The following is an 8,762-nucleotide window of genomic DNA, read 5'->3' as shown; positions in this document are numbered from 1 at the left end:
AGAGAGAGAGAGAGAGAGAGAGAGAGAGAGAGAGAGAGAGAGAGAGAGAGAGAGAGAGAGAGAGAGAGAGAGAGAGAGAGAGCAGAGCATCCACATGACTAAGTATTGTGTAAGTGCTGTACTTACAAATACCCAAAACGCTTAACCTTGATGACTAACTGTTGATGCTTTTGACTTTGGTCCTCCAGACCAATCTGTCTGGAGTTTGAAAGGCCTTTTGCTTTTGAGTGCAAACCGAGTTTGAAAGGTACAGGACACTTAAAGTATATTAATGCGTCACGTACAGCCGGGAGCCCAGACTTTTTCCCAAAACATTAATTCGTTTTTAATCCATTCTGGGCAGGAAGCCCCTTTTGGTGTTAGCATTATGTTATGCTTTAGCTATTTAAAAATAGCAGATCTACAAGCTCGTAGCTTGTGGGTCTGCTATTTTTTTTTTATCGAAGAACGACTGACATTTTCAAACTGAAATTTTTTAGAATCTGATCTCAGGTCAAAATGGGTTAAAGTGGGTCTGCTAGTTGAGTTTATTTGTTTATTTTTTGAAAAGGATTAGCTTTAGTTGAGTCTTAATTGCTATTTAGTGTTGATTTCAGTGGGTTTAAGTGGGTTTCGGAAATACTGACTGCAATGAAAGCCAGAGACAAAAAATGCTCTGAACTTCTTAAATGCAATTAAGTCCAAGCTATAGCCAAGCTCTTCGACAGACAGTAGATCTCCAAACCCAACTGGGCATCCTATAAAAACCCAACGAAACAAGCTAAGAAACATTGTAAGTATAACTATATACCATCCATGACCAAATCCGCAAAAATAAACTGAGGAAAACAATAACAATCCTCGTGAGCTCTGGGGAGCTACTAAACATAAACATCAAATCGAATCACACCCTCATCACTGACAAGCTTGACATATAGCCAACTACTTAAACAGATCTTTAAATAAATACTTTTTGAAATGTCTTATGGGGAAAAAAAGTGCATGGGGAATAATTTCCTGGGCCTGTCTGTCGTGGTCATGAAAGGGTGGTGGGACTGCGACGCTCTAATAACCTGCATTCTGTGCGGGAACCCCTTTTGGTGTTATAGCATCATGTCATGCTTTAGCTATCGAAAAATAGCAGATCTACAAGCTCATAGTGCGCCACCGAGTGGCGCGCTACGAGCTTGTAGGTCTGCTATTTTTTGAAAAATCGAAGAACGACTGACATAGAAACATAGCTTTTTTTCAGAAAACTGTCAGGATGTAGAAGACATTTTTAGAACCTGATCTCAGGTCAGAATGGGATCATGTTGTTCTGATTATACTCACAGCTCTCCAGCTCCAGCGAGCAGGTCTGGGAGTCCAGCGGAAAGCGGCTGAAGTCCATATTACACGCTGCCGTCACGGTCACCCTGTCAGACATCAAAGAGAAAAACCACAACGGAAACAGTGTGAATATAATGAGCATCGCAACCCGTCACAGACGTGATGCGCAGTAGAGCAAGTTCAGCCAGGAAACCTCAGGGCAGAATGCTGCCACCGCCGTTCGTTAATTAATTATTTTTTTTTTTTTTTAAGATATTTTTTTGCGGCTTACGCCTTTTATTGATTTTTTTTTTTAAGGGATAGATAGTAGGCTGACAGGAAACGGGAGAGAGATGGGGGGATGACATGCGGTAAAGGCCGTGTCGGGTCCGGGAGTCGAACCCGCGGCACACCGCGACTGGATCAGAGTCCGGTGCCCAGACCGTTACGCCACGGCCTGGGCAGCCAATATTGTATTTATTTACTTTTATTAAAAAGACAATCTTTCACTGCTTCTGATTTGGACAGTCTTCCTTCTTAGTAAAAGCAGGCAACTCTCCAATCCAATCTGCCTCTTGGCCAGTTCTGTTCACACTTGGAAAAACAGTGTTTTTTACTGGTTAAATAAAGGTTAAATAAATACATATTTCCAATCCACTTTATTTATACATCACATTTCACAACTCAAGGTTAACACAGTGCTGTACGAAAAGTGAAAAAGCTAAAGACAGGCTTTAAAGCTAAAACAGAGAAACCATAGCAAAGATCACACGAAGAATAACAACGAAGCCAAACCAAAACATTGACCACAGAAACTCTCAAACTGAATTCAAGGCCAAAAAGAAAAAAAGCTCATATTCCACAATCTGAGGGGCTACGACAGAAAAGGCTCAGTCACCCTTTTGGTGTTTTAAACATAAGTTCATAAGCTCATATTCCACAATCTGAGGGGCTACGACAGAAAAGGCTCAGTCACCCTTTTGGTGTTTTAAACATAAGTTCATAAGCTCATATTCCACAATCTGAGGGGCTACGACAGAAAAGGCTCAGTCACCCTTTTGGTGTTTTAAACATTATGTTATAATTTAGCTATTGAAAAATAGCAGATCTACAAGCTCATGCTTAAAATGAAAACTAAAGTAGACACATGAATAGATTTTTGACTGGTTTATTGGTTATGACCACGTTGCCTTTAATGTAGTTTATGTATACTGTACATCAGGGGTGCCCAAAAGGTAGATCGCGATCTACCAGTAGATCACAAAAATGGTAAATGGTAAATGGTGCATTTATATAGCGCCTTTATCCAAGGCGCTTTACATAGACTGTGCATTACATTCACCCATTCACACACACATTCATACACCGATGGCAGCGGAAACCATGCAACTACCAACTAGCACATCGGGAGCAATTAGGGGTTCAGTGTCTTTGCTCAAGGACACTTCGACAGTAACTCTGGGGGAGCCCGGGTTCGAACTGGCAACCTTACGGTTACCATCCAGGCACTCTATACCCCTGAGCCACCGCCGCCCACAAAGGCTTTGCAGGTAGATCACATGACATGCCCCTAAAGAATATTTAATTAAAACTTGAATTAAGTTGACTTGATTGATTGACTGACATGAAAAAGGCCTGTCAGCTCAGACCCATAATGCAATACTTTGTTTTCAAGAGTGCTGCTGTGCACAAATGTCGGTAGATTACAAAATAATGAAATACAAAAAAAAACTCTAGGCCTACCTATTCCATTTCTCCCCTTTCCCATCCCAAGTGCATTTGTCTTAAAGGACCACTTCACCACTTTTCAACCTATCTTCATATAATAGGTCATGAAAAAATAGTGCAATTTTTTCTACTCAGTCTGTGTCTCATAGGAGGGCTGTGGGCAGTTCAGAAACCGTCTTCCAGTGACATCATCGATGGGGAATACAAGCTAATAGAAACTGCAGGCTGTCTAGTCCTGAAAAGTTGCAATGCGAAAATGGAAGCCATCGTTCTCACGATAATGAAAATCTAAACATTTTTGTAAAAAAAAATCTTGTTTAAAAAATAATCTGCCTAATGATGATGTCACTGGAAGACGGTTTCTAAACTGCCCACAGCCCTCCTATGAGACACAGACTGAGACAAAAAAATCGTGCCATTTCTTCATGATTATTAGTGAGGACCTATTATATGAAGATAGGTTGAAAAGTGGTGAAGTGGTCCTTTAACCCATTCTGAACGAGCACCCATTTTGGTGTCAGCATCATGTTATGCTTTAGCTATTTAAAAATAGCAGATCTACAAGCTCATATCGCGCCACCGAGTGGCGCGATACGAGCTTGTAGGTCTGCTATTTTTGAAAAATCGAAGAGCGACTGACATTTTTAGAATCTGATCTCAGGTCAGAATGGGTTAATCAGACCAGTGTGTGTCCGGCGGAAACCTCGTTATGAATCTGATCTCAGGTCAGAATGGGTTAAATGTAATGCCAGCACCGCTATTCCAAAGCCATTTTCAGCAATGGTATTATAGTGTTTTCATCGGGTTAGGGGATCTTGTTGAGCTGGTCATTTTGAAAGTAGCTCACAAGTAAAAAAAAAAGTGCGGGCACCAGTGTTGTTTTGGTCGACTAAAACGAAGACGAAAAATGTTCGTCGACTACCTTTTTCCACTGAAGAAAACTAAATGGAAACTAAATTAAAACTATGCTATGATGACTAAAACTAAGACTAAATATACTGACAATTTCGTCAACAAATAAAAACTAGACTAAAATGTTAGGAAGGGACTAGCGGACAACAGATCCAGTATAAGTCATTTTACACTTGGTTGCATGCTGAAAATAGCTGATCTACAAGCTCACAACGCGTCGCGCTGCGGCTATTTTTAGCAAGTGTAAAATAAGTCATTATGACGGCAACAAGGCCCGCAAAAATACATTTTAGTCGACTAAGTCGCCTGTAGATTTAGTCGACTAAAATCTTATGACATTTAGTCGACTAAAACTAGACTAAACACTAATACATTCCAGGTGACTAAAATGTGACTAAGACTAAGTGAAAACTATTCAGGAGACTATATGACTAAAACTAAAATAGACATTTGCTGCCAAACACAACAGTGGCGCGCACCCCTCTGCTGTGTACAGCATATGTCTGACTCTGATTGCAGTGATTTGAAGTCCCTGTGCTTTGATTGTTTTTCTGTTTTAGGCTTGGTGTCAAAATGACACTGAACCACCAGCTGCTCCTGATGAGCAGGCTTTGATACCTGTGTGAATTAAAGTCCCATTCTGACCTGAGATCAGATTCATACGAGGTTTCCACTGGACACAACACTGGTCTGATTAAACCCATTCTGACCTGAGATCAGATTCTAAAGAAATGTCACAGTCGTTCTTCGATTTTTTCAAAAATAGCAGACCTACAAGCTCGTAGCGCGCCACTCGGTGGCGCGCTATGAGCTTGTAGATCTGCTATTTTTCAATAGCTAAAGCATAACATGATGCTATAACACCAAAATGGGTTCCCGTTCAGAATGGGTTAAAGTCCCATTCACTGTAAAGCCTGTTAGAGAAAGGCGCTATATGAATGCACTTTTACTTTTCTGTCAGGATTCAAATAGATCTCGCTTTGTTCAAATTGCCTTTCATCCAGTTGTATTACTTTCCCAACTTGCTGTTGAATGCTTCCTTTCAAACATGCTTTATCAGCTTTGCTTATATATTCTTTCCGCTCATAACAAACAAATCGCCATCATTCGGGGAAAATGCACATCCTAAATGGATTCTTTAATAACTGTTTTCTTTCCTCCCCTTTGATCTACTTCTCCTTCTGCATAGAAGATAAGAAAATAAATACTATGAAATAAAAGGCTAAATCTAGAAGTTATCGGAAGTGATGAAAGACTATAACCCGACGCTGCCAGACCCAAGAAGCTTGCTATACACAAGTTTGTTTCACAGCTTATTGGGATCTGGGATCTCGGGAGCCAATTCGATGACGGTGGCTGTTCCTTTTTTTCAAGATACTTGGTAGATGCCTCTAGTTCTGGGTGCCTGACGCAGTGCCCTGCCAGCCTCTGGTTCTGTGTGCCTGAAGGCGGGGTTGGCGAAAGGGCCTTTCTGTGTGGAGTTTTTGCATGTTCTCCCCGTGTCCCCTAGGGTAGGTACCCTCACAAAAAACATGCAGTAATCCTGGTCTCTAAACTGCCTCCCCCTGGCCAGCCGGGGCGCCTGATGGAGGGGAAAGGAACTGGTTGGAATAACGTGTTCCTTCCACGCGCTACGTCCAACCAGGGAAACTCCCCCCTGTCAGGTGTAAAGGAGCAACTTGGACACTCAAGCATGAAGGAAGCATGAGTTCAAGTCCGTTGCTCTCCCCTTGTCCCCCATATATGGGGACTAGGTTGGTGGAGGGTGTGTAGAGCCCAGGATCACATTAGATGATTGACACAGGGGTGAAAAATGGGTTACAAAATCGTGGGACAAAAAATATAGATAAAAAATAAAAAATCTGATTCTGCAACCAGGGGGCACCTAAACACACACTTTTATTCTAGTTTTAGTGTAGCCATAATATGATATCACTACCCTGAAAATTGTATCGCTGTTTTTCACATTCAGTCTCTATCTCAGGACCAAGGAGGACAGACCGATGAGGAGCCATGCGGGAATGAAGTCTGGGTACCCGTTTCTACTTCTGTTTTTAAGTCTAACGCATGCATGTTTCTCTCTTCATCTCTGGCTCATAAATAAAAGATGGAATCATATCCTCTGCATTCGCTCCGTTCATATTTTTAAGCTTATTTCGGTGACTGACGCTTATATAGGAAACTTGCTGGACTCTTTGGCCTAGCTGCCGTCATGGCAGCGATGAATATTTATCAGAATGCCAGTCTAACGAGGAGGCTCGTTAAAATAATGCCAACAACCCACTCGCATCACCACGCGCAAGCACACACGCGCACACACACACGCACACACACACACACACACACACACACACACACACACACACACACACGTCTCGCCACCTCTTACGGTATAACGACCTAGCGGGGGCTATGTACGGCGCGCCGTGGACCAATTAGGCAGTTTGGATATTTGGTTTAATAATACGGTATAGGCGGTATTTTCATCAGCATTTCTGCTTAAATTGCTCAGGTGATGGATGAGAGAGAGTGAAGAGGCGGTCGGGGAGGAGGTGTGTGCAGCGCTGCAGACCTGACACGGGCCTGGATGTTCTGTACGGATTAGAAACGGACCGGGTCTATTTATGGTCAATTCTTCTATACTGTAGCTACAGCAGTACACACACTAGTTGCCTAGTACACTGGTTCTCAAACCTTTTCCTACCAATTAAGGACTCGACAGCGCGCTTGTGTCGTTTGTGTCGTTTGCACCTCAAACAGTGGGTCGGTGTACATGTGGGGGTCACGGACCCATTTTTATGGGTAGCGAGTAAATACCCCCATTTTTTCCATTTCCTACATTTAAAACAAAAACATTTTAAAAAGTTGAAAAAAAAAACAATCACAACTTTTTATCAATTAAAACCAATTCCTTCAAGTATTTGGAAAAATACATACAAAAAAAATCTAATCATTTCCATAAATAAATCAAAGGTTTAAGAAGGACTGAAAATAGCCGATCTACACAAGCTCGCAACGTGGCGCGAAGCCACACGTTGTGTGCTTGTAGATCTGCAACTTTCACTGGTTTGGGGTGCCCGGGCAAACGTGACATTTTTCTTTTTGGGTCTTGAGCGTTCTTGACGTTTTACGTCACAGAACTCCAGACATTTCCACTGGGACAGCTTTATGAAGTGACAGCCTGTGTTTCTCTTATCTCTCTCTGTCATGGTCATTGAACATTTTAACTTAAACATTAAACTTCATAAAGCTGTTCCTGTCACTTCATAACATGAAGTGACAGCTTTGTTTAGTTTCTTTCTGTCTCAGTTTCTTTCATGGTCACTGAACATTGTCTCGGTGGAAAAGGGAGATGGAGAAAGAAATCGCTTCATAAAGTTGTGCGTCTGGGAAATTACGTATAGTCTACAATGTCTTTGATTGTGTTTGGCTGAGCAAAGCAACGGATCTGTTTTGTGGAGTTCTAGGACTTAATGAACAATGAGCTGTCTCCAGTCAGTGGTGTACGCTAACTAAGTACATTTACTCATGTGTACTTAAAAGTACAGTTTTTTACTTACTTAGTAGTGCTTTACCGTCTCTACGACTGGTACCACTTCTTTCGCCTCTACCACTGGTTTTTGGATAATATTATATATCAGATATTACGGTATAAGAATCCTTTAACTCTCTAACCCTATTTCAAATACACTCTAGTGAAAATGGCAGATCTACAAGCTCACAATGCAGTCATTGACCGATAGATGCATTTCGCTCTGACGAAATATCCTCCATATTTAGGGCGTGGCCGACATGGAAACTCCATATATGGATATGGCTGATAATCCTGTGACGACGTGGTCAGAGGACGCTCCATTGGAACAGTATTTAACAGAGTGTGTTCCCAGGCTAGACTTCCGGAAGGTTCCGTGTTTGGGAGAATTTTTTTTGAGAAGAACTGAACTTTCCGCATTAAGACGGTTTCGTAGAGAGACAAGGCCGCGGAAATGGAGGCGAAGAAAATGTTTTCTTGGATAGCGTATGTGAATTCGTATGCTGATTGGTCAATGCAGGAGGAGGCGGGGGAGAGGGAGGGGCAGGGATTTGCTGACATAAATGAGGCTTTGGTCAAGAGAAATGGGCGACTGCAGGAACTACTGGACCGATTCCGCGAGGGACTGAAGACCAAGAGACTTGCCGGAGACGAGGCAGCCGCCACCGTGGCCGAGACGGACCTGAGACCACAGGAGCAACTGAACCGTACCCGGGAGACCACAGGAACAGAGAACGCTCCGTGGGCCGCGGAGCAGGAACAATGGCAGGAGGAGAGACGACGGTTATCCGCGGAGAGCGAGGCTTTGGTCGCGGAGACGAAGGAGCTCCAGGGGCACCTGGCTCTCCTTCGTCAGCCGAAGGAACCGCCCGCGGAGACGGAGGCGGCGGCAGCAGCGGTCACTCTGCGACTCCAGGAGCTCACCCAGGCACTGGAACTCGCACGGGAGGAACTGAAGCTCAAAGAGGCTCATTGGTCGACGGAGGTGGAGAGATATGGGAAGGAGAGAGAGGGAGCGGCCGGAGAAAAGGAGGCCCTGGTCGAGAAGAACGGGCAACTGCTGAAACAACTGGCCCTCGCCCGCGAGGAACTGAAGGCGGGACGCGCTCACTGGTCAACGCAGAAGGACACGTGGGAGAAGGAGAGGCAGGGACTGGCCGACGAAAACCAGGCTTTGGTCGAGAGGAGCGGGAACCTGCTGAATCAACTGGCCCTCGCCCGCGAGGAACTGAAGGCGGGACGCGCTCACTGGTCAACGCAGAAGGACACGTGGGAGAAGGAGAGGCAGGGACTGGCCGACGAA

The 8,762-nt window shown here is 43.7% G+C and overlaps 1 pseudogene across 1 annotated transcript in view; it reads right to left on the bottom strand.

Moving 5' to 3' along the window:
* LOC310878360 (gamma-aminobutyric acid receptor subunit rho-2-like) overlaps positions 1-8,762 on the bottom strand; it is a 100,774-nt pseudogene that overhangs the window by 23,138 nt on the left and 68,874 nt on the right. Inside the window, exon 5 of the transcript in view lies at positions 1,312-1,394. The product of the transcript in view is annotated as a gamma-aminobutyric acid receptor subunit rho-2-like (transcript). The remainder of the gene's footprint in view (positions 1-1,311; positions 1,395-8,762) is intronic.

This window comes from Protomyctophum parallelum (assembly GCF_964188405.1).
Source record: "Protomyctophum parallelum genome assembly, chromosome: 20".
Taxonomy (NCBI): Eukaryota; Metazoa; Chordata; class Actinopteri; order Myctophiformes; family Myctophidae; genus Protomyctophum; species Protomyctophum parallelum.
Note: the sequence above shows the minus strand (reverse complement) of the source record. Positions and strands in the feature narration are given on the sequence as shown.